This window comes from Lissotriton vulgaris, chromosome 9 (assembly GCF_964263255.1).
Source record: "Lissotriton vulgaris chromosome 9, aLisVul1.2, whole genome shotgun sequence".
NCBI classification, from domain to species: domain Eukaryota; kingdom Metazoa; phylum Chordata; class Amphibia; order Caudata; family Salamandridae; genus Lissotriton; species Lissotriton vulgaris.
This window is the reverse complement of record NC_141697.1, coordinates 406,707,016-406,731,033: the sequence shown is the minus strand read 5'-3', so window position 1 is coordinate 406,731,033 and position 24,018 is coordinate 406,707,016.

Here is a 24,018-nt window from a genome sequence, read left to right as displayed (position 1 = left end):
CGCCCATTCCGTCTGGTCTTTAAATTGGACAATAAGCTTTATCAGGTCCGATCGGTCTCTGAGGCATGTTGCCTGTTGGACATCAACCTGCCTGCCGAAGAAAGTGAGGGTCGAGGCCCGGTTGCTAATAAGGATGACTCCAGGCCCCAATGGCGACAGCAGGGCAGACGGCGTTGAGTAAAGAAACCCCCAGCAACAGTGATAGCGGAAGACCAGAGAGCTGCTGTGGAGGTGGTTGTATCGGATGGTAGTCCGACCCATACCGGTTGACATTACATTACATTTACAGTCTGATGGCTTTATTTATATACTGCTTGGCCGTTGGCGGGAGGGAGATCACTTGAATGTACACTGGAATCCCTCGTTTCAATATATTTCCGATCATCCAGGGATGATGGACTCTTTGGATATGTGTTTTGGGGTTGTTTTTGGGGTTCTGTTTTGCGGGGAAGGGTATGGTTCATTGTCCACCGAATGCCTGGGTCTGTGCTAAATTCCCACCCTCTGACTCTTAGGGGCGAGATATCCTGCGAGCTGATGCGCCCCTTGTTGCTAGAGCGCCTTTATTGCTGGTTACACATCCCCTAGGTTAGCTGCCGGTCGCATAACTTAAAATACTCACACTAAGGGGTCCATTAGGATGTCGGGCGGATCGCCACCGCCATGGTGGCGGTGGCGATCCGCCCAACAGAAATGCCCACCTGCCACCCATTCCCCCCGCCACATTACAATGGCGGGGGGACCACAGCGCAGGCAAACACCGCCCGCCATTTTTCCACCCCAGTCGCCTTGCGGCCGGGGCAGAAAATGAGTAACATGCAGGCGGTGTCTGTCAGACACCGCCCGCAATATTACAATGGGTATTTTAAAATGCCTTTCCGTGGCGGCAATGCTGCCACGGAAAGGCATGCAGTGTTCACTCTGGGGGCCCCCTGTGCGCCCCCAGAGTGAAGGCCAAAGGGGGGTGGCACACAGGGGGGTACCTGTGGTACCCCCCTGCATTTACATAATCAAAGTGGTAGGCACCGCGCGGTGCCTGCCGCTTTGATTATGTATATGCTGCAAAGCATTTTTAGTATTGTGGCGGGCAGAGCACAGAGCTCCGCCCGCCACAATACTAAAAATACAGGATGTGCCCGCCACAGTGGCGGGCACATCCTAATGGTGCGTGCGGGACCCCCGCCCTTAGGGCGGGCGGTCCCGATTTCCGATAGGATGGCGGGCGGGCAAAGCCCGTCCGCCATCCTAATGGGGCCCTTAATGTGCGGGGGCTAAACAACCCAGTAAAGCGCAGTGCAGTCTTGCTATGTTCAGAACAACCCCAGGCCGATATTTGTCTCCTGCAGGAGACACATCTCTTACAGAGGTATTGTCATCGTCTCCGGTCCCGAAAATTTCTCCTTCAATTCTTCTCCTCAAACTCCACCAAGACAGCAGGGGTTGCTGTATTGGTGGCCCAGAAGTTTAGGGGCAAGGTCCTACACAAATCTGCGGAGATCAGGGGAAGGTTATTGTCTTATAGGTTTTCTCTAGGGGACACCACATTTACAGTGGGCACTGTCTATGACCCTAATGAAGGCCAGCAGAGGTTTTTTCATAGGGCCCTCACGGAGTTTACAACCACAACTGACCGCCACACGTGCTAGGGGGCGACTTAAATTTAGTGTTTGACAATGTCTTAGACAGGTCGTGTCAGCGAGCTTCCCAGGCTGGCGCTCTCTCTGCAGAAGGTTTGTCCCGTTTAGCTGATCTGGGCTTCAAGGACCTCTGGCATAGCTTCCACCCGGGAGAGAGGGATTATTCTTACTACTCTAACGCACATAAGACATACGCTCGCCTTGATTATCTGCTTGCATCCACACCTACACAAGCGCTTGCTACTAAGGTGGAAATAGGGGTAGCCTCACTCTCCGTCCACGGACCGGTGACCGTCGTCTTCTCTCTTCCCTTGCGGCAGCGTGCACCCAGGACTTGGCGACTCAGAGAGACGCTCTTACATCAGAAAGAGGTGATTATTACCCGGATACAGCGTGTTATTTTAGACTACCTCTCACATAACAGTAACACAGACACTACACTCGCCACACACAGCCTTCAGGGCAGAAGGCTGTCCTTCGGGGGAAGTTCATTGCAATCTCGGCCGCGGAGAATGTAGAGCAACAGGGAAAAAGGGATGAACTCACTCAGTGGACCAGAGAGCTGTAACAAATGCACCAGAGAACAGGGGCCCCTAGGATATGGAGGCATTTGAAAGCGGCTCGGCAGCAGCTAGCGGCCCTTGACCAAGATCGGGCAGAATTTGCAGCCCTGTGGCTATGCCATGCATATTGCACAGGAGGGGATAGGTGTGGGCACATACTTGCGCATAAATTGCAGGAAGTGAGGCAGCGACAGGCGGTTCAGGAGATCCTTCGGGGAGACGGTAGACGGGTCATGGAGGACCATAAGATTGTGAGCGCTTTCAGCAACTTTTGCACTGATCTCTACTCTGCAGACCCTCATGCGGACCATGATGGTGTTGATTTTCTGGACTCTGTTCCTCTTCCGGCCCTTTTACAGGACCAGGCAGAACACTTGGAACGTGACATCCGATGGGAGGAGGTTATCTCGGCCATTTCCCGCCCTAAAATAGCAAAATCACCGGGTCCGGATGGTTTCCCGGCGAGCTTTTATAAAATATTCTGTACCCAGGTTGCCCCTCTACTCATGAGCCTACTTAACTCCTTTTCGGAGCTAGGAGCGATCCCTGGGGAACTTTTGGAGGCCTCCATTGCTGTTATACCTGAACCGGGGATAGACCGTTCGCTGTATGGGTCATACCGCCCTATTTCTCTACTCAATGTGAATCTCAAACTATACACAGGGATTCTAGCTGCTCGACTGTCTCCACACATGGGAAGCCTTGTTGACCCAGATCAAGCCGGGTTCATACTGGAATGCCAGACCTCCGATAACACTAAACGGGCCTTCCACCTTATTGAAAAGGCCACCTGCACAGAAGAGGAATATCTGATGCTGGCCATCGACGCCGAGAAGGCGTTTGATAGGGTGCAATGGTACCTACTTGGAGAAGGTTCTGGGGAAGGCGGGTCTGGGCCCGAAGTTCTGCGCCCGAGTGATGTACTGCTACAAATTCCCGACGGCCACAGGTCGGGTTAATGGCTATACATCCCCCCTTGGTTTGCTATCAAGAGAGGTACGAGGCAGAGGTGCCCATTTTTGCCCCTACTTTTCACTCTTTACATGGAACAATTGGCGCAACTCATGAGGCTTGACCCACAAGTAACAGGGATTACATTTGGGTGCTATGTTCACACAATCAGTTTATACGCCAATTATGTTTTGATCTCGCTCTCTCATCCGAGAGACTCCCAACCGCATATCTTGAGGGCCTGGACGTCTTTGGACGAGTATCTGGGTTCAAAGTCAACATGAGCAAGTCGATAGCCCTTGACCTATCTCTAGAGAAGCCCTCTCTGGCTTTTTTCAGGCCTCGTTCCCCATTCAGTGGGCGACAGAAGCGGTACAGTACTTGGGGATTCAGCTTGCTCCTTCCCTGTCGGAGACCGTCAATATCAATTATGCTCAACTACGACAGAAAATACGGCGGGAGCTGGGGCGGTGGAGAAACTACCCATTGTCGTGGCTGGGCAAAATTGCGGCAGTCAAGATGACTGTCCTCCCTCAGATTTTGTACCTTTTTCACACAATTCCCCTCCGCCCACATCCTGGCTGGATAAAACAGATGCAGTCTGAGCGGGCACAGTTCATTTGGAATAGGAGGAAACCGCGCCTGAAGGTTGCTTATGGCGATGTTGCCCCCCCCGAACAGGTAGGAATTGGAATACTGGATCTAGCGGCGTACTTTCAGGCCGCTCAGCTGTGCTTCTTGGTGGAGTGGAGCAGGTGGGAATCTGAAAAACATTGGTTATTTCAAGATCAAGCCTTTGCTGGTCGGCCACTGCAAGAGATTCCATTCTTATGCAGACAGCACAGACCCCTTAACCTGCATGCCTCTCACGTCACAAGGGTTCCATTGGAGGTCTGGGACTGGACAAATGTGAGCCATGAACTCACAACTTTTCCGTCTCCTCTTACCCATATTGTGGACAACTCAGACTTTGCAACCGGAAAGGAACCCGGTTGCCTACGCGAGGTGGAGTTCTGCAGGATGCCGGTGTCTTTTTCACATGTACACGTCGGAGGGCATTATCCCATTTCCCCAGTTCCGACAAGAATTCGGGCTGCCAGAATCGGAGAGACTCAGATACCTGCAGGTGAGACATTGGGCGCTCAGTGAACAAGCACACCCTGTGGCAGATAGGCACCTCACATTTTACGGACAGTGGTTAATCATGGGCAAGACAGATAAACAACTGATCTCAGATCTCTATAAGATGCTCCTGGGCAAACACATAGACAATACAGTGCTGGCAGGGCGCGTTGGGAGAGGTAATTGGGCAGGACACTTAACCACAAAGAATGGGAGGGGGGCTATTACAGAGCGTGACACTCAGCGTATCACATGGGGCTACAAACACCCTCACAAAGATAGAAACTTATTGGTACTGCACCCCAGAGCGTCTCCAGAAGATGGATTGCACTAAAGAAGCACTATGCTGGCGCGGCTGCATACAGGTGGGAACTGGGAATGCACCCAGCTCCAGGGGTATTGGAAGCAGATATTAGATGAGGTTGACACCCATCATATATCCTGCTAGGACTTCCAAACCCCTTAACGTATCCGCTGCACTCCCGCAGGGGCCATTTGCACTGGGATCAGCAATGAAGAACATACTTTCGCACTGGCTCTCCACACACGTTCCCACATTTCATGGGTGGCTCCATCGCCTTTGGATGGTGCTCAGAATAGAAAAGCTCTCAAGGTCAATGGCGGGAGAGAGTGCCAAATACTCAGAGCTATGTAAATGTAAATGTCATGGTACTTATAGAGCGCACTGTCACCAGACGGTCACCTTGCGGTGTCGCCTATTCGGCTTCCTGGCGCTAATACTCATACCGCTGTGGAGCCCCTCCTGGCTTTCCCTGTGAAGTGTCCACTCCTGGGCACCCCCGGGGTGAAGCCAGGCATCCTTAGAGCTGTTGGGGCCGGTGTGGAGGCTAAGCAAGCTATTGCCCAGAGTTGCAGCGTGGGGCCCGTGATTAGAATAGGCACCGAGGCGAGAATTAACAGGTCCGAGGAAATTGAGCCCGAGACCCCGCCGAGGCGGGAATGGAACCCTGGTCCCTGGCCAGAACCCTGCATCAGGGTCTGCCGCTCTAACCATTGAGCCACACTCCTCCATGGCAGCCCTTCTTGTCTCTGTTGGCCTCAGAATTTCACAAGATCACTTGCCCTAGGTACCTCCGTCTATTGCGTCTCACAGACAAAGGGTAGGAGCAGACTGATAGAGTGGAGGGATGGTGGAGGATAGGCGGTGGACATTGACCTTGGTTGGTGGGTAGGTAAGGTGGGTGGTGGGTGGGGGGGAGGGAAGGTTTTGTTATACAGGTTCTTCATTTTTATTTTCTTGAATTATAGGATTGCACGCATCAGCCTATGTTGATTTAAAGAAGTACTGGTACATATGTTCTTATTTGCCTTTGCTCCCTTGCCTATATGATGCCTATATGGGCACTGTCGATGTCTGTAACTTGTGATTATCTGCATTGCAATCCACTAATAAAAATGATTTAATACTAAATATGTATTATATATATAACAATCTGCATTGAAGAATGACTGGATATAAAAAAATCTGGATAAAGGATTTAGTAGCAGTGTGATTCATTGTTTACTTGAATAATTTATAGTGTCTGATTAAATATATTGGATAGTGACTAAACTGTGTGAATATCTGTATTACTTTGTCAGCTGTTCTGTAAACTGCTGCACCAGTTGGTTACTACGTACGTGAAAGTCTATATTAGTTATTGATTAATTAACTGAGTATTTGGATGGGAGAGTGAATGAATGTGTGTGTGGTTTGCTGGGGGTGTCTGAATGCCCAAAGATGTGTGAATAGTTGATTCAGTAGGTATATGACGTTAAGACTACATGTTATAACAATTGTTTGGGTGGGTTAATATCTTTATGGATGTGGTAATATATCTCTCAATGGTACATGTGCAATAAAGAACAAAAATAAAAGGCAGTGTGTGTGACACTTGTTGTATATAAAGAACTATACATATGACTCAGTGATTGCATAAGTAACTGTATGGATAACTAGACTTGTAATAGTGATTTTATAACACTAACAATGAGATACTATCTATATGAGTGAATGAAGTACTGTTTGTATAAGTGTTAGGGGTAGTGTTTTAGGGTTTAGGGTAGTGTAATGGTGTTTGTGTACTGAATGGGTTGTGCTGGGGATAAATTTAGGATTTGAGGTAGTGAATTGGTCTTTGTGTAGAGTAGGGGGTCATGTTGGTAGTAGAATTAGCATTTAAGGTAGTACACTGATGTTTGTGTAGTGTAGGGGGTTGTGCTGAGGGTAGTGTTTTAAGGTTTAGAATAGTGCAGCGGTGGTCGTCTACTGTAGGGAATAGTGTTTTAGGATTTAAGGTAGTGCAGTGGTGTTTATGTAGTATAGAAGTTCATGCTGTGGGTAGTGTTTTAAGGTTTTTGGTAGTGTAGAGGTGTTTGTGAAGTGTAGGGGTTGTGCTGGGGGTATGTATTAACATTACACTATGACCATCCAAAGCACAATTATCAGTAGTAACCACCCAAAAATTCCAGGTGAAGTTATCAGCAGAATGCTAGGAAAACATTTATCTATAATAAATACTTCTAATCAAGTAAAATTCAAATCATTAAATGCAGTGTGCCACAAATGATATTACCACAGCAATAAGGGCCAGATGTCTCAAAGGGTTTTACCCATTCTGTGTCTATGGGGAAATGTGTTGATACATATGGCCCTAAGTCTCCCCAACTTAGATTAAAGTGGATAAACATGTTTCATGTGAATGACCCATAGGCCAATGCTACAGCTTCCACATGCTTCAACACCCTCCACACACTCAGCAAGACCTTCAAATGGACCCACCCCCCGAATAAAGAAAGACCATCACCCAAGCACTCATCACCAGCAGGCTGGACTACGGGAACGCCCTCTATGCCGAAATAAACATATTTCTACTCCATAAACTTCAGACTGTCCAGAACACCGCAGCCAGACTCATCCTCAGCATCCCACAACAAGACCACATTACCCAGCATAAACGAGCACTCCACTTGCTTCCTGTCAAAAAAAGAGTGACCTTCAAGCTGCTCACACACACCTATAAAGCCCTCCACAACACCAGACTCCGATACCTCAATTACCTTCTACACCCCCAAAAAAAACCTCCACTCCACTGACCAGGCCTTGGCCAAAATCCTCTGTATCCACAGAACGACAGGAGACACACCCTTCTCCTACATCATGGTCAAGACCTGGAATGAACTCCACCTCAGCATCTGATGAACCCCCACACTGAAAGCATTCTGGAAGAGCCATATGACCTACCTTTTTGAGTCACCAAAGCTGCACTAATCCCCCCACATACTCCCCCAGCACCTGTAAACCCTCACAGGTGAGTACTGCGCTCTTTACATCCCTAATTAATTAATTGATACTCCACCACAGTGTGTGTTTGAGTGTATTCAACAGGCCCTGCATTCGTTTGGCTGTCTGTAACTCTTAAGGGTAGTGAAGTGAGCAGTACTACCTTCTTTAATATACACAGAATCTCTGAGATTGGCTTGGTTTGGCTTCACCTCTGAGAGCTACTTTCAGAGTGCTGGTGAGCTACCAGTAGCTCCTGAGCTACTAGTTGGAGACCCCTGGTATGTATAGAGGTGGGGGTGTAGTCCTGAAGCACAAATGTGAAGGTTATTACACCACTCATGCTTAATACATAGTAGTTTGAAGCACTGCATACCCTAAAGCCTGACTCACTGCATGAGTACATGCTTACTGACTGAATGATTATATTAATTTAAGTAAAAACATTGGGTGAATTCCTAATTTTTTGATTTTTACTTTAGTGAATGAATTACTACATGGTACTGGAAGACTCATTTTGAAATTGCAACAGCAGTCACACTGTATTTGCTGGAGAATATAGATAGTGACCGGGGAATTGTAGGCCTAAAGCACAAGTTTGAAGGTGATTACACCACTACATGCCTAATACATAGTAGTTTGAAGCACTGCAGACCCTAAAGCCTGGCTTACTGCAAGAGTGTACGTACTTATGTAACTGAAAAACATATCAACCAACCAAATCATTCTCTCTCAATTTTGCCAAAGGACACTGGTTCATAGTGTGATTCTAGACAAATAACAGTATCCCTTGCAGTGCATAAAGAAAGATTACAAATATTACATAAACAAATATATTAAAACTTGCAGTAATGGAATTAACTAAATTAATACTCGGATATAAATTAGAATACTCAAAGTTTAATGAAGTATCTCTGGCACGGGATGCAGGGAAAATAGGGTTTAGGGTAATGAAGAATAATAAAAAAAGTTTTACAAAAAAAGGGAAGTTACTAGAATGATAAGTCGAAAAAAAGGTGAATGAATGTTAATACTCGGATAAAAAAAAGTAACCTATAGAAATTCTTTGATAAGAAAAACAAATTTAAATAAAGCATTTTAGAAGTTATACGAAAGTTAAGAAGTATGGAAAGAGGCACGTTTACATAAACACTTGACTCACTAATACAGTGGAGATGAGAACACTTGTCAACAGAAAAATGTGACTTAAAAGCGGGAGGAGCAATAAATTGATCCCATAGAGTGTTAAGTAACCAAAAAGTATATAAACCACACACGTGGGAAAACTAGTTTTGTTTCAGAGAATTAATACGGATGAAGAAACTATGAGCAAGGTAATGATTCGGGGCTGCGGAAGCATCTTGAGAATATCTTTCATTTCCTCAGATGGAACATATTGTTAATGTATATTTAAAAATACATTAAACATTATCTTCCTTCTAAAGGAGTTGGATAAATTTCAACGGAGGAAGGAAAGAATATCAAAGAGAGGTAAATTATCTGAATGAGTATATGTTTGATATTTTTAAAAAAGAAAGCAAAACAATTGAAATGATTATAGAACTTGGAATGATTTAGTTTAAATGTAATATAAAAACAAGTTGACGAAGCAACCATTACAAGAAATATAAGTTGATTAAGGAATTACTATGTACAAAGTAATAATTAGGAGCGATACCATCATCTTGAATTTATCTTTCATTTCCACAGAGGGATCATATTGTTAATGTATATTTTAATGTATATATAACTTTATGATCCTTCAACTGGAGTTGGATGACTTTCAACAGAACATTTCAAAACATAATAAATAATATTTTTTTAGCATGCCAATATTTCTTAATGATTGAAAAATGTACTATAAATAAACTATCAACGAAAAAACTAAATACTTTGGAATGAAAGAGAATACACTTTATCTTCTAGAGTGAAAATGGGCTAAAAGTATTTATATTGAGTAGTGCTTTCACCAATTTTCACTTGTGAAGAACAGGAGGATTATCTTCGCAGGTACTTTTTTCGAAAAAAATAATATAATTGTAGCTTCAAATGTTAATAATTCCTTCCATTTTTTAAAATGATTGTTAAATGTAATATTGAAATGAAATGTACATAAAAAAAGAAAGATGAAGTATTGAGGGAGTGTTTGTCGTAGCGCTTCTATTCTACATTAGCTGGAAGTAAAAAAAGCCCAAAGATTTAAATAAAAATGATGGGGCAACACATATTATGATAAAATAAAATAAATGTGGTCCAACATGTGATACCAATGATTGAAAAAACCCATGTGATGAATATAAAAGACTCAATAAAAATATTTTGAAAACTTGTGCATTTTTCTTTCAAGGATCGTTTGAAGAATTATACATTTAATGAAAGGACAAAGTACTCCACGCTCAAGGAGAAAAGTCAGCACAATTATGATAGAATAGAAAATAGAATAATATTTTTAAATACCTTCACAGTCAACAAACTCGTAAGCACAGTAAACAGTTTAAATTAAAAACACCCTACCACACCTGGGGGCATAGTATCAAGAAGGGTTTCAAACGCATTGTAAAATAAAGTCCGTCAAAAAATGGGCTACATACATGGCGAGGGTATCGTAACGTCACATAGAAAAAACAAGCCAATCAAATTAGGATCAGGAAAGTAGAGTTAACCACACAACAGCCAATCAAATGTTTTTGAAAATCTGCACAAGAAAAGGGATTGGTCGGTAGTACGTCTTCTTACAATGCTTACTAACCAATGAAAAAGAGGTGTAGAAATTTTCTGTTTTAACATACGAGCAAATCAGATGACCTTGCAAGTACACGCAGCGGGAGGCAATTATTAAAGATGACTTGTGTTCGCTAGACCCCGAAAGGCTTCTTGCAGAATAAGTAGGCACTTATCTGCCAGACCCCATTTAATGATTAACCAGGCTCTCAAGCCTAAACACAGTGAAAATTATCTCTCGTCACTTTCTCTTCTTCGAGGTTCACCGTGAAAGTGTGTGTCTCCTTCTCTTTTAACTCCTTTCTGTTTCATAGTAATTGTTACTCATACAGTATCTAGCAAATACCCCACAGATGCAACCCCCTGGATTTGCAATAGTCATTGTTCCTCATACACTATCCAACACATACCCTACAGATGCACCCTCCTGCAGTTAGAATAGTAATTGTTACCCCTACACTAACATGCACTTACTCTACAGATTCACCCCCCTGGACTTAGAATAGTAATTGTTACCCCTGCACTAACTTGCACTTACCCAACAGATGCACCCTGCTCTCTCTTTCAAAATCCAAACCAGATTTACAACACCCTTGCACCACCTTCGCGTCACTTTTCCCATCTTAAAAGTAATGCGGGGAGCCGGCGGGACCATGGAGACATTGTGGCTCCCCCCACGATCCCCAACATTTCTTATAAGACCCGGGGATACGGTCACCGGGAATATTAGAAATTACTGATAGAGGCTATTTTTATGGAAGAATAAAAGTCGCACACCCAGCGCAGTGCTCAGTGCGGCCCCCTGGTGTGCACACGCTTGATGCACGACTCCTAATCTATAGGGTGCACGACTCCAGTGCCTTTTCTGCACAACTTCTACGCGTTTGGGAGCCGGCATTACTTTTCCACATGACGAGCTACCAACATGCAACTCCCCATGTGGAAAAGCAATTTGATTTACATTTTGAAAGAGAAAACAGATTTCCTTGCTGTAGGACGGCGGGATGGACACCCCGGGACACTGCAGGAACCAACCCTCCCACAATACATAAAGCCCCGGGGGTGATGGTCCCCACGGCTTTGAGTACCTTTGACTCCTCCCCACACCTTTTTTTTTTTTTACCCCAGGGAGTGACGATCCCTGAGGCTGGGGGGCCCCTCTGGGCCCCACATAAAATGTAATAATTTTGTCCCCGGTATTTAACCCCCCGGGGACTAATTATTTAAAAACAACCTCTGTTTTATTTTATTTATGTTACTCCACACCCCGCGCACCCTACACGCACCTGCCGGGTTTAAACAAAAAAAAATTGTGGGCCCTGGGGGTCCTTCTGGGACCCCTAAGCAGGTCTTGAGGGTAAAATTATTTTCTACCCTGCCCCCTTTCTCCTTTTTGCACACATATTCCACTGACTTCCTCAGCCTCGCTTCTACCAAGGCACAAAATGGCTGCCAACAGTTCCTGGTTTCGAATGTTGACAACCACTTCACAGCCAATTAGCATTCAGCGTGTGATCGGAAGGGTGCGCTTATGGTACGATGACAATCCTCGCACACTTCGTGGATCCACCGCGTCCATAGATATTTAAATGACTTTAACTGTAATTTTCTCAGGAACTACTGAACAGATTGACACCATATAAGCAAAAGGCACAAGTCGCAACTAAGGACTACCTCTTTGTCAAATTTGGCGTAATTCCATTCAGCCGTTCGAACTGAAAGTCCTATGGGAAATTGCCTTTTTTCTCGGCCCCCACTTGAGCAATCACCCCGGAACTTTCAGGATAGGAGCGGACCAGTGCTGGACAAAAGTTCGGAAAATTTCACAAAGATTCATCAATCGGCGCCAAAGTTATTGGGAATAGAATGTTGCGGATTTCCTATGCATAATAGGTCCTAGCCATAACTACCTACTGGCGACTACTACACATCTTCTGGTCTATCGCACCTTCTTCTTGAAACTGCGCGGGAGCCTGCGCATGTGCATTATTCACCAGGAAAGCGCATCCACAGGCTCCCGCGCATGCGCAGTTTCAAGAAGAAGGTGCGAAAGACCAGGAAAAGATGACCCCGCGATAAGGTAAGGGTTTAATCTGTTTAATATTGCGGGCGGGAGGTGGGCAGGCGGCGGGCGGGCGGCCAACTTCCGTTCCACCCCCGAGTGTGCGGAAATTTTCCCCATTTTTCCACCTTCTTTGCGGAAGGCAGAAGGGGCAAATTTCCACACATTCCGTGGGCGGAACGGAAATGTCCACCCACCCATAGTGTGGAGTATGTCATTGGATTCTATGATGTTCATTAGCTGGATGTTGACGATCTTTTCTGTGACTTTGGCGGCGAAGGGGAGGAGGGAGATGGGCCTGTAGTTATTGAGGTCCGTCAGGTCTGCGGAGGGCTTCTTGAGGAGGGGTTTGACTTCTGCACATTTCCAGTCATCAGGGAACGTTATTTCTTTACTCAACTCCGTTCGGCCCAATTCTGGAGTTTACTCCCCCCACCCTGCCCCTCCCTTGCCCCACTGCCCCACAGCACTCCCTCGAGGAGCTGCCACTGTGGGCGAGTGGGTGTGTCAGTATGTGTATGAGTAAGTGAGTGACTGTGTGAGTATCTGTAAAGTTGACTAAGTTGGGGTATTAGTGATTGTAAATGGCGAATGAGAGGCTGCATGAGTGGCTGGATGGGTGTTTGAGCAGATACATATGGGTTTGTATAGGCGAGTGACGCGGTACATGACTTGCTGTCTCGGGGCTTCACTGGGTGTGTAAGTGGGTGTATGAGTGGCTGTATGTGTGAGCGAATGGGTGTTTGAGTGGTTGTATGGGTGTGAAAGTGAGTGTGAGAGACGTTCTATGGGAATGTATGTGGTTCTCTCAGTCATTGTATAGGTGAGCAAGTATGTGTTCTAGTATAGAGAGTGGCTGTGTGAGTAATTGCCTGGGTAATTTCATTTACTGTGTGACTGACTATATGGGTGACTGAGTAGGTGTATGACTAACTCATTTACTGTGTCTGTTGCTGTATGGGTGTATGATTGTCAATATGTCTATAATTGGATCTGTATTGGAAAGTGAGTGGGTGCATGAGTTGCATGAGTGTCTATATATTTGAGTTACTGTTTCTGTTAGTGGTTCTATGGGTAAGTTGATGTGTTACTGGCTGTAAGGATGAGTGACGAGATGTGTGAGTGTTTGTATGGGGTCTGTAAATTAGTTTGTTAGTGATTGTGTGGGAGTGGGTGTATGACATGTTTTATGGGGGTGTGTGTGGGTGTGTCAGTGTTTCCCTAGGTGATTTCATCAGTGAAGTCATTTCAGATGTCACCAGAGGTGTCAACAGTAATGGTATCTCAGATGTCATCATTAAAGTAATCAGTGATGTCACTGACCATGTCATGAGTGATGTAAAATGTGAGGTCATAAGCAGTTCATTGTGGAGGCGTGAGTTACAGTTAGCTCAGCTAACTATAACTGCTGAATTTTAATGGTTTTGTATGAGTGAAATGTTACCCTAACTATAATATACCTCTAACCTTTGGTTTTCTTCAGTGAACACATATATGTACAGTTCCAACTTCCAAGTGTAAATTGGAAACCTACACAAGGTACAGCACTTCAATGCTTTTTCCGCACTTCTTTTAATATCACTGTAATGCGTTTGGCATTGCTCCCTTGTTCACACTGACACACACACACATGTATGTATATATATATATATATATATATATATATATATATATATATATATATATATATATATATATATATATATATATATATATATATATATATATATATATGTATATATATATATGTATATATATATATATGTATATATATATATATATATATATATATATATATATATATATATATATATATATATATATATATATATATATATATATATATATATATATATATATATATATATATATATATATATATATATAGCTTGAAATCCTTTCCAGTAGAAAAAGATGAGAGGCCACACGGGGAACATGGAACAAACAGCCGTTTAATTCAGAGGTCCCGGACTTGGCGAATGCATTTCGGCAAACGTGCCTTCCTCAGCGCCTTCCCCTTAACAACTAACTTCCCAGAAACCTCCTGTTAAATGTCCAAAGGCATAGTGGTCCCTCCCCCTTGCAGTCAGCACAGCCAATTGAAGTACGTTTTGAATGTCGTGGACCTCAAATCCCAGCATGCAGCATTCTGGCATTGCAAGGTAGCTGGTGTGGCTGAGTAGAGAATAATGTAGTCTTCTGCCCAATCAGGTAGGTGGGGTGGTTGAAGGACGATTGAATGTTGCGGTGCCTGTTCTGTGTCCCCGCTTGTCTGCAGCGCCTCTCGTCTCAGGTCAGGTCAGAAGCCAGGGCAGTCAAATTCGAGACAGTTCGCCCCGTCGAGATAAAATACCTCAACCAACTTCCTCCAAGCTGAGAATCCTGGCGGTCATCTGGGTATATCGATCCCTCGATTCTTGAACGCTGCAGGCAGCGCGGGTGCCAGTTAAAACCCAGTGTTTCTTGTCGCTGCAGGGCCAACTCTTCTGCGCGTCTGGCTGCGCAGTATATATAGCTTGAAATCCTTTCCAGTAGAAAAAGATGAGATGCCACACGGGGAACATGGAACAAACAGCCGTTTAATTCAGAGGTCCCGGACTTGGCGAATGCATTTCGGCAAACGTGCCTTCTTCAGCGCCTTCCCCTTAACAACTAACTTCCCAGAAACCTCCTGTTAAATGTCCGAAGGCATAGTGTTCCCTCCCCCTTGCAGTCAGCACAGCCAATTGAAGTCTGTTTTGAATGTCGCGGACCTCAAATCCCAGCATGCAGCATTCTGGAATTGCAAGGTAGCTGGTTTGGCGGAGTAGAGAATAATGTAGTCTTCTGCCCAATCAGGTAGGTGGGGTGGTTGAAGGACGATTGAATATATATATATATATATATATATATACAGCTCCTAGCGGGGTGTGTCCAACAATGAGCTGCACTCAAGTGTCTGAGTCCCCTTCCTCAAAAGCATTTATTCGGTATGGGCAGTTACATTTTCAAACTTAAAAGCACTTGACCTTGGCCTGACGCGTTTCAAATGTTTTCTTTTTCAGAGGCTGTTACAAGAGTGCATGCCGGTTTCTCACTTCCCTGGGTTTGGCAATATTGTGCGCCCTAATGGGCTGCTCCTTATGATGCAACACATTGCCTTCTGGGAAATGTAGTCCGTTATATGTTCGATGATTGATGCACTCACAATTCTATGCCAAATGTAGCTGTTCTCAATCCATCCTCGACACTCCACATTCTGGGCCCCTTGACGAGACCCGTGGCCCCGTTTCCCGGGTTGGTGCATGCTCCGCGGCAGGACGGCCACGATTATATCCAGCTCCTAGCGGGGTGTGTCTATATCTGCTGAATTTGTGGATGTCTTAATTGATGTTGAGGCTGGTGTTCTTCAAACTAAACTACATCGTAAATCTAAGGCAGACAATTCAATTCTCCATGCCCATAGTTCACATCCGAGGCACACAATAAATAGCATTCCATACGGAGAATGTATCCGTATTTGCCGTTACTGTAGCTGTGATTCTGTTTCCAAACAATGTCAGCTGGAAGCATATGAAAGATTTCGTAACAGAGGGTATAAAATGAATATACTTGATAAGGCCTTAATCAAAGTCAACGGTAGACCAAGAGATGAGTTACTGCAGTTCAGTTCTAAACAAATCAATAATGAAGCTACAGTTAACAAAAACGAATGTCCAGTCCAAATCATAACAACCTTCTGTACTCAGGAACAGTCCATTCGTCGTATTATCTGTTCTGAATGCCCGATTGTTAAGACTTACAACATCCTATCATGCCAAATCAGCCAGCCATTACCTTCAGAAGGGCACCTTCTATGCGAGATGCCCTTGACAAGTCTATGCCGGAGGTGATACCCAAAAAATCGTGGCTGGCAAAAACGGGTTTCTTTAAGTGCTCCTCGTGTCGTGCTTGCACATTCGCTAAGAACGGCACTCACTACAAAACAGTGTTTAGTGAAAAAATTATTGCAATCCAGGAACATCTTATTTGCCGTTCAGAATATGTGATTTACAAGCTCAAATGCACATGTGATTTAGAATATATTGGCAGCACTAAGCTTCTCGAATATAAATGAATTTTGCAGCATGTCAGGGCCATTGTCAACTCGGATCAAAATTATCCGGTGGCCAGACATTTTAAGTCCATACATGAAAACAAACTGAAGGACCTGGAATATACTGTCTTAGGCTTTGTTCCTAACCCCGGTTGGGGTGGCAATCGAGAGAGACTTTTAAGACAAAGAGAAACACATTTTATCTTAGCTCTCGACACCAGAGTCCCGAATGGCCTGAATATGAATGAGGATATCCATAATTTTTTATAGTGTTTTAAATTTTCTGTGGTGTCTTTATCACCGTTTTGTTTCTCTACTGAGGGGTTTGCTAGTCTAGTCTTTCGTAACCATTTTTAAAACAATTAACTTGAGCTTGACTTATTGAAAATCTGTATTTATGAGGTTTATCTATAACAGAGGCCTTTTTTTCTGCAGCTACTATGATTATTTGCTTTTGCACATTAGCCACTTTTTGCACAGCACTCTTGCACTTTATGACTGGCGCACTTTAGCTTTACAGAATCAATCAATCAATCAGGAGTTTGTTAAAGCGCGACTACTCACCCGTGAGGGTCTCAAGGCGCTAGGGGTGGGGTGGAGGGGGGGTGCAGGTTCCATTCCATCAAGGAGGGGGTCTGTTGAAGAGCCAGGTTTTGTGGTTTCTTGCGAAGATGGGGAGCGGTGTTGTCTGTCTGAGGTGGAGCGGAAGGGCGTTCCATCCTTTGGCCGCGAGGAAGGAGAAGGAACGGCCTCCTGATCTGGTCTTTCTGGTGCGAGGGACCAAGGCATAGGAAAGCTGGGCTGATTGTAGGGTCCTTTGGGGTGCGTGGAATTTGAGTCGGCTGTTCAGGTATGCTGGTCCGGTGCCGTGGAGGGCCTTGTGTGCGTGGGTGAGCATCTTAAAGGTGATTCTCGCCTCGACGGGGAGCCAGTGGAGTGTGCGCAGGTGCTGGGAGATGTGGCAGTGTTTTGGCAGGTTGAGGACCAGTCTTGCTGCGGCGTTCTGGATGTTCTGTAGCTTGCGGATGAGGTTTTTGTTTATTCCGGCGTAGAGTGCGTTGCTGTAGTCGAGTCTGCTGGTGACCAGGGCGTGAGTGACTGTCTTTCGGTGTTCGAGGGGGATCCATTTGAAGGTCTTACGAAGGAGGCGGAGAGTGTGGAAGCAGGAAGATGAGACAGAGTTGATCTGGCGGTCCATTTTGAGCTCAGAGTCCAGGATGATTCCCAGGTTGCATGCGTGGTCTGTGGGGGTTGGCGGGTTTCCGAGGGCGGTGGGCCACCAGGTGTCTCTCCAGGCGTCGGGGTTTGGGACCATGATGAGTACTTCTGTTTTGTTGGTGTTTAGTTGTAGGCAGCTGTTTTTCATCTATTTGGCGACGGCTTCCATGCCTTCTCGAAAGTTGCGTCTGGCGGTGTTGGGCTCGTTGGATAGGGAGAGGATGAGCTGGGTGTCGTCTGCGTATGACACGATGTTGAGTCCGTAGGTTCTGACGATGGGGGCAAGTGGAGCCATGTAGACGTTGAAGAGCGTCGGGCTGAGGGAGGAGCCCTGGGGGACTCTGCAGGTGGTAGGTGTGGGGTCCAAGAGGAAAGGGGGGAGTCTGACCCGCTGCGTCCTGCCGGAGAGGAAGGAGCAGATCCAGTCGAGGGCCTTGTCCTGGATTCCTGCATCGTAGAGTCTGCGTATTAGGGTGCGGTGAGAGACTGTGTCGAACGCCGCTGATAGGTCGAGGAGGATGAGGGCTACTGTTTCTCCTTTGTCCAGTAAGGTGCGGATGTCGTCTGTTGCGGCGAGGAGGGCGGTTTCCGTACTGTGGTTTTTTCTGAAGCCGGATTGGGAGGAGTCGAGGATGTTGTGTTCTTCAATGAATGTGGCGAGTTGGCTGTTGATGGCTTTCTCGATGACTTTCGCTGGGAACGGGAGCAGGGAGATGGGTCTGTAGTTTTTTAGGTCGGTGGGGTCCGCTGAGGGTTTCTTCAGGAGGGAGTTGACCTAGGCGTGTTTCCAGTCGTCGGGGAACGAGGCGGTCGCCAGGGAGCGGTTGATGGTGTGGCAGAGCATGGGTGCGATGGTGTTGGCGGCTCTGTTGAAGATGTGGTGGGGGCAGGGGTCCGTGGGGGCCCCTGAGTGGATTGACTTCATTGTCTTCAGTGTGTCTTCGGTGGTGAGGGCTGTCCAGTCATTAATCGCTGGTTTCCGGGTGTCGGGGGTGGTTGGTGAGGGTTCAGTGTGTTGGTTGTCTTTGTCGAAGTTGTCGTAGATGCTCTTGATTTTGTGATGGAAAAAGATGCTGAGTTTGTCACAGAGGTGTTGTGAGGGAGGGATGTCGGTAGACTCGCTGGTGGGTTGGGCGAACTCCTTGATGATGCTGAAGAGTTCTTTGCTGTTGTGTGCTTGGGTGGAGATTCTGTATTCAATCGCTTTTTTCCTCGTTACTCTGATGAGTTGATGGTGGGCGTTGGTGACGGCAGAATGTTTTCATGTTTTTAATATGTAATAGGGAAGGTTTTTTTACCTTTTATCCATTGAATATATACTTGCATTAATTCTAACAGCTTGTATTCATTGTACTGTACTTTTCAAATGTTTCTCGGTATTTCTGCATTTGCACTTTAGATTTAGATTTATTATATTTTTGATGTGATGTGTGGATGATCTATTGTCATAACTCCTAGCTAGTAACTGCATTTTGATATTCCTGCAGTTGCTGCTCCAGTCTGTTGTTTATGTCAATTGTTTGCACTTTTTTGACAAACGGCTTATTTTTGAAAGTCGGTTGGGCTTTTAGCACACTTTAAATATGTCATTTCTTTTGGGATGCATCATGTGATCAAGCTCCTTCGTGGAGCGAAACGCGTCATGGGAGACACTTGTCTGGTTACTATGCCGGAATAAATACTGCACTGCTAGCATACTTCACTCTGTGCGTCCTGCATCGCAAAATGCGATGCAGCCCGCACTACGAAATTCGATATATTAATTGAATTGTTTACTTACCTCCAATTATCAGTACTCCACTTTTTAGCATCCCCCACCCTGCCCCTCCCCCGCCCCGCCTTTCAGCCCACTTCAACTCCCTCCACGGGCAGCAGCTGGATTTGACCATAATTACTGAATGTCAAGCTGAAGCAGAAAATCCAACCTGGTTCCCCAGCTGCAAAGTCTGCAGCTCTGGAAGTAACATCACATCTTCTCCCTTAAGTGCAACATTACATCAAGTGGTCAACTGGATAAATAACCATACAGATAACAAATAATTTAAAAGTGCTTTGTCACTATTTGAAAACTCTGAAAATATGTCCTCCTTTTAGTTTTTTAGAGCACTAACCATAATTTTGATGCAAATAAGACCCTCCAATATATGTAATTACTAAAGGAAATGCTCTAGGTATTACAGTTTTGATTACATCAAGATGATGTCAGGCGTTCCACACTTTTGTAATAAATATAGAATGTTAGCAATCTAGTTGTTCCTTAGGATACTGTTGAGAGGCAGAGGCCAGGGGCAAGGACTTTGAAAATTGAAGGCAGGTAGGAGGGTGCAGAGGCAACAGTTTGACCACACTGGGCAGGCAGGAAGGGCAGTGGCAGCACAACAGACTATGGAGGGCAGTGGAAAGGGGGCAGAGGCAACAAACCAACAATACAGGACTGGCAAGAGAGGCTGTGGCAATATAAAAGACCATTGTGGGCAGAAGGAAGAGGCAGTGGTAGTACAACCATACATGCCAACATACCCAATACCGCCAGGAAATGTCCAATGTTTTTAAGCGCAAATGGGCTTTATTTGATCTGTCTCCTGTCTACATTCACCTCCATTTCAATGTAAGTCAAAGGGCAAAAGCAATACCCCATTTTCTTTTCAAAATCTCCCCCTTACCAAGTTTAAAATGTTAGCAAGTGTGGTACATTGGATAATGTAAGGCAGGGAGAATTGGGGTAGGGGCATGGACTCGGAATACAGTGGATAGCAGGGACCTGGAGTGGTGCACCAAACTGACCAGCAGCACAATACACCAGACAGGGAATGGGGGAAGGGAGTGTAGCACAACAATCTGTAGAAAGCAATAGGGAGGGGACAGGACCGTTCCCATGGACAACAGAGAACAGAGGGGAAAGAGGCAATGGTAGCTAGCTGACCATAATGGACAGACAGGAGAGAAAGCTGCAGCATAACAGACCATAAAGTGCAGGAGCGACGGATCAGGGGCATTACAATGGAACAGATAAGCCAGGAGGGAGGGAATAGGGGTCTGCACATGGAAACCGAAGGCAGGGGGCAAGGGGCAGTGCAGGAGCAGCAAGATGACCATGGAGGTCCAGCAGGATGGGCACTAGAAGCAAGACACGCCATGGAGAGCAGCAGTGAGACTATAATGGCATACACACAGAACATGGACGGAAGGTGGGAGGGGTTCAGGGGTAGCTAGATGACCACAAGGGGAAGGTAAGAGGGGACGTGGCAGCACAGAAGACCATTTATGGCAAGCGGGAGGGTTAGTGGCAGCACAATGGCTATGATGGGCAAGAAGGAGGGTGCAGGGGCATGCACAAAGGACCATGGAGGATGGAAGGGAGGGTAAGGACCTGGGCACAGACAAGAGAGTTCAGGAGAAGGGGCCTCACAACAGACCACATGGGGCAGGCAGGAGGAGCATTTGCAGCACACCAGACCTGGGAGGGCAGAATGGTGTGACAGTAAAATGGACCATGGAGGACAGTAGGAAGGGGATGGGGCATGGAATGTGGACAGGCAGGGTGGAGGTGGCAGGTACAGGTTACAGTCATCTGACAAGTCTAGGCAGGTGGGAGGGCAGTGGCAACTCAACAGAACTCTCAAAGTAGATAGGGGTGGTAGGTCCATGGAACATGATGGACAAAAAGGATGGAGCAGGGCAATGCACACAGACATCGGAGGTCAGAGGGAAGGAGAATAGGGGCAGCAAGCTAAGCACAGAGGCAAAGCAGGAGGGCAATGATGGGGCATAGAATTGGGCAATGGAGGGCAGGAGGACTGTACTGGTACATCATGCTAAATGGAGGTCAGCAGCAGCACATCAGACCATGCATGGCAGGAGGGAGGAGGCTAGTCCATGGATTCAGACAACAGAGGATAGGGAGGAGGTGGATGGGGCAGCAAGCACACTGTTCAGAGAAGGCGGGAAGGCCAGTGGCAGAACAACGGCCAAACTGGGCTGTAATAAGGGAGCAGAGACATGGACTTGGACAATGGATGGCTAGGAGGAGGGAAGGCAGGAGCAGCAAGCTTGAGTGGGGGCAGCACAATACCAGGCCCTGCTGTCAACCCCCCCACCATCCATTGTGATATGCAACTTACTTAACGTTAACAAAAAAACTAGAAATTTGCTGAAAAAAACTAAGATTACAGGGACGTTATAGTTAGACTCAGATTTCACTCATACACAACCAGTGAAATTCAGCAATTATAGTTACCTGAGCTATTTATAACTTACGCCCCCGCAATGTACTGCTAATGACCTCAGACATTACATCATTCATGCATTGGTCAGTTACATCACTCATGACATCACTCATGACATCTCAAATGAGCTGTGAATGGAAAGGAACTATAATTGCTATAACTTTATTTAGAGATAGGGTGTGTATATTAACACCCCTTTTTTTTCTTTTCTTTCATGTAAAAACCATTATAATATGCAACGTGCCCAGATTAATATGGCCGATAGTCTTTCACTTTAAAGTAATGTGTAGTCCGTTGTTTATGTTGATGTTTGCAATCCTAAGTATGTTTATTTTGAATAAGTCACGTTGACGAACATACAGGTATGGCGGTCAGGGGGCAAGATATGCTGAAATGAAATTGTGTGCATATTACACTTGCTATCTTTTCTTTATTGCATCAATTCCTGAATTTTCTAATCGTGACCAGGCCAATATGGCCACCAGCTTTTTGGATTAAAGTAATATGTAGTCCTTTGTTAATGTTGGCAACTTTAGGCATTTGTACATTTAAATAAGGATGCTACAAGGAAGTCTTCTATCGTTATCAAGGTTCAGACGAGCCAAAACTTGTGGATCAGGTCCTTTGCAGATTAAATCCTTCCAAACTACAACCTGAGTGCTGATTCCTTCCTTGTAAGAGTGAGAGAAGATTAAAAACATATATATATAAAATGTACCGAAAAAAACACAAATTTCAGGGACATTCTAGTTAGAAATTAACATTTTAAAAACCTCTGAAATTCACTGAAAAAATACAGGTTTCATGGACATCATAGTTAGTTGGACTCGTACAAAACAAGAGAATTTTGGCCGTTATAGTTGGTTGTGCTAGCTATAACTCGCGCCCCCGCAATGCACTGCTGATGACGTGACATATTACATCACTCATGACATGGTCAGTGACATCACTGATGACATCACTGATGACGTCTCAAATGACATCACTGATGACATCATCCACATGATCATCTGATACACCTCCTCACACCCTAAAATACAGACTACCATTCTCAAATCCATAGACACACCAATACTAGTACAGCTACAATATTCTGTGCACTCTGTATGCAGACCTCTAACCAGCTACATACTATTGATACGCTCTTCTAAATACCTAGTTAATACCTATGCAGTCTAGGAATCTTTCTGTCTGTCCCATGCACTTATCCATTCATCCATCCAGCACTATCTACGTATCCTATCACTCCACCAATATCTAGGCACTTATAAATTCAGCACACACTTTCTTTGCAACACTAAAATTACTCCAGTTATTAGTCGTATACTTAAGGAATGGCGTAGTTACTAAAACAAGTGCAGGTACAATATTTTTTACACTATGCATGCACACCTCTAACCAGCTACAAACTATTGATAAGCTCTTCTAAATACCCAGTTAGTACCTATGCAGTGTAGGAATCCATCCTCCTGTCTGTCCCATGCATTTCTCCGATCACCCGTCCAGCGCTATTTACTTATCCTATTACTCCACCAATACCCAAGCACTTATAAATTCACTATACATTCTGTTTGTAATACTGAATTTACTGTAGTCACTAGTCATGAACTTATGGAATGGCCTAGCTACTAACACAAGTACAGCTATAATATTTTGTGCCCCTTTCAAGCAGACCTCTAACTAGCTACATACTATTGATACACTCTTCTAAATACCCAGTTAGAAGTCATGCAGTGTAGGAATCGTCCAGCCTGTTCTATGAACTTCTTTAACCACTTATCAACCACTATCTACTTATCCTATCACTCCACCAATATGTAAGCACTTATAAATTAAGTGTTCACTCTGTTTGCAGCACTGTCATCATTCCAGTTACTAGTCATATTCTTATAAAATGACCAAGGCACCAACACAAGTACACATAAAATATTTTTTGCATAATCTCTACCAATCTCTAAGTAGATACATACTATTGGTCCACTCCATTAAATACTGAAGTAGTACCCATGCAGCGTAGGATACCTCCTGTCTTCAGTCACCCATCCAGCACTATTTTCTTATTGTATCAGTCTGCCAATACCTAAGCACATATGGGGCAGATTTACAAGCACCCTGCACCACCAGTACGTCAATTTTTGTAACGTATTGATGGCGTCAGGC